We start from the raw sequence: 3,241 nt of genomic DNA, 5'->3' as shown, positions 1-3,241 counted from the left end.
TTTTAATAAAAATTGCTAACAACACAATTACAAACGAGTACTATTATTCGTCAAATTACAATTAGTTATGAAGATTCATCCGCACAAAAAAAAATAATAACAACAGTAGGAGACGAAAGACTTCATACATTATCAAGGATTTACAAATCAAAAGAAAAAATTATACATTAGAAGCAAATATTATTCAATGTAGGAAATGAAAGACCTTATATATTGAAAATGGTTTACAAATCTAAAGAAAAATTATACATTACAAATAAATATTAGTCAATGTAGGAAATGAAATACCTCATATATTAACATTAATGGTTTACAAAATCTGAAGAAAACATTACATAAATCAAGAAAAACAAATATGAAGTAAATTCTTCTACAAACCAAGCAAAACAAATCTGAAGTAGATTCGTACAAATTAAGCAAAATAAATCTGAAGTAATAGATAACGCTTTTTTATATAAAATATATAAAAATAAATTGGGGCAAGTTTTGAAATTTAAAAAGAAAATAAAAGTTATATTTAAAAATAGATTTGAAGCAAATTTTGAAATTCGAAAACCAATCTCACAAAAACTAGATAAGTTTTATAGACTTACATATATTTAACAAAAAAAATCAAAAAAATAATTTCAAAATCTATAGCCAAATGGGTCCAAAGGAAGAAAGAAAAGAAACTTTAGCTTACTTTCATGTCCCCTTATTAGATTTGGCTACTGTAATATGAGTCCCATGGTTTCCGACTATTATGAAATCCTGTAGGAAGAAATTTTTTTTACACAAACAAATCACTTATAAAATAAATATTAAATAAAAACTCCATGATAAACATTAATTAGTGCCTAAAAGGGTAATTGACATGCTATAATATGCTAAACAACACTGACTAGTGTAAAAACAAAAATGTTCTTATTGTCGGTGTATATAACTTGAATCCTAAAAGTGGTGTAAAAGATATTTATTCAATCAAAATATTTATAAAATAAATATTAAATAAAAACACTCCGTGATAAACATCATTAATTAGTACCCAAAAAGGAAATTACTGACTAATGTAAAAACAAAAATGTTCTTTTGTCGGTGTATATAACTTGAATCCTAAAAATGATACCTTGTGATGAGGAAGTGAATGTGGTCATAGAAGCAATTTCATTTGATTTCACTATATTTCTACTAATGTCCCAATTTCCATTGTTGAAAGAAGAGCTATCATAGTAGGTACTTGACTCTATTGGAGCATAGAGATTAGGGTTAAAACCCAAGATTTAAGAAGGCTTGATCTTAAGTCTGGTAACTCCAGATCCCTCAATTATTTCTTTGTTTGATAGTAATTTTTTATTTAAAAATTGTTCTTCCATTTCCCTAATATCTTTTTTTCCAAATAAATTAGGTTATCTGTGGCTAGTTTCAATTCTGCTCCACATTTTCTTGATTGTTCTTTCCCTAGCTCTTGCTCTTGCCTTTGCTCTTAACTCTTTTAGTGGTACTTCTTCCTTTTCTTTTGCACTTTTGGGATTTGTTTCTGAACCCTCGTCATTGGTTGCTCCTACATAAATACAATAGAATTGAAATGATGTCAGTAGAACGGAGCACACAAAAAGCATCTTAGTTTCTAGTTGTTTAAAGGAATTTTCAAAGATAAAATAATGCTAGCTACGTGAAAGAAAATTAAAAGCTAGCTAACTTCAGGTATGTAGTTAGTTCTCAAGCGATTTCTTCGGATCTTGATTACTACCTTGGGGAGCTTGTTTTCAAATCTATACTTGTAGTGAGTTATGTGTCTTATTTCGAATTCTAGTTCAAGACAGGGCAGGACAGAAGGGGGCTCAAAGAAGTTAGGGTAGCCTTCCCTAGAGAAAAACCTAAGAAGGCTCATCTTCATGTACTAAGTTGGCGAGTGCAAGGATCAAACCTGAAAATTTTGGATGATGAGCCTAACGAGTTGACCAATTAGTGAGTTCCTCAATAGCTACTTTGGAGCGTGTAAATAGCCAATCAACAGTTTTGCTTGGTTTGTCAAAACCTAGAAGTTCTTGAAGATCAAAGAACTTTCTAGCCATGGCGATGGAGAGTCTTACTCTCCGATCTCTTGGCCCTTGAGCCGTCAAAATCTTACTACATGACCTCTCCCTTTTCTTCGGTATCTTCTTGATGGGAAATGACCTTAAGGGATTATCACAATGATCTTGATTGTTTAGTGAAAATGAACTAGAAAACTGATTTTGGTAATATTGATGAAGGAGGATTTGGTTGCCATTGAGGCCAAGAAAGGGAGAAGAGTTGTGGAAGGATGAGGAAATGTACTGAGAAGAGGGTTCTCATCAGTACTACTATTACTGGCATGGAACATTTTGGTCAAAGGAAATTAAAATTAGGATTGGGGAATTTTGATTAAAATATTGAAGAAACAAAAAACAAGAAAACTTTTTTGAGCAATTAATTACTACTTCAATTCCACAGAAACTTCATGCATTAGAGTATTTTGGCTTTTACAAACAAAAAGGAAGGATCTTGATGGAGCTTTTTCTATTTTTTTTTCTTTTCCTTTTGGGGCTAGGATTGCCAAACTTAGAATGTGTTCTATAGAGAGCAAGAGGGAGCTTTTTAAAATCACTCGGAGAGACAACTATACCCCAATCAAGAGCAAATTGTTAGAATTACGTCTGAATCAAACCTTCACCGACAAGGTAATCAAAGTTTAGGTAGTCAACCTATTGAATTATTAATATTCCCCACAATCAAGTTAATATTTCATTTTTAAAGTACGTCTTAATTAATTGAAGAAAACATACAACAAGAATAGTACTTCTTCCATCTCAATTTAAGTGCCTTCATTTGACTGAACACGAAATTAAAAAGACTTTTTTGAGACAGATGAAAAAGGATCTTAATGACACTTAACTTAGTACGAGGGAGTAACTATATTTGACCCTTAATAATAGTTTACCTTGCACTTAATATTATGTAAATTTTCTAGTACTAATAAAAGACTTGTAACAAATATTTATTAGACCTAAGGTAATTACACCAAATGGTAGGACTACACTAAATCCTAACTCATTGAGTATATATTATCGTACTTTCCCTTTTTAGTTTTACCCTTGTTTTTTGGCTTTGAAGAATATATAATAAAACGTAATAATTCTGATGATGATGATCATTTCAAATTTATACCCTAATTGAGAAACCAACAATGAAAGTGATAGAAATAATTATTTGGATCTATGTATAACAAAGGCGCACATAT

General features: G+C 30.7%; 1 pseudogene; it reads right to left on the bottom strand.

The window, feature by feature from the left end:
* Nucleotides 1-302: 302 nt before the first annotated feature.
* On the bottom strand, nt 303-2,344 carry LOC129894829 (transcription factor CYCLOIDEA-like; annotated as a pseudogene).
* Nucleotides 2,345-3,241: the final 897 nt, after the last annotated feature.

Source organism: Solanum dulcamara, chromosome 7 (assembly GCF_947179165.1).
Source record: "Solanum dulcamara chromosome 7, daSolDulc1.2, whole genome shotgun sequence".
In the NCBI taxonomy this organism is placed as follows: Eukaryota; Viridiplantae; Streptophyta; class Magnoliopsida; order Solanales; family Solanaceae; genus Solanum; species Solanum dulcamara.
The sequence above is the reverse complement of the archived record's forward strand: the minus strand, read 5'-3'. Positions and strand labels throughout refer to the sequence as shown.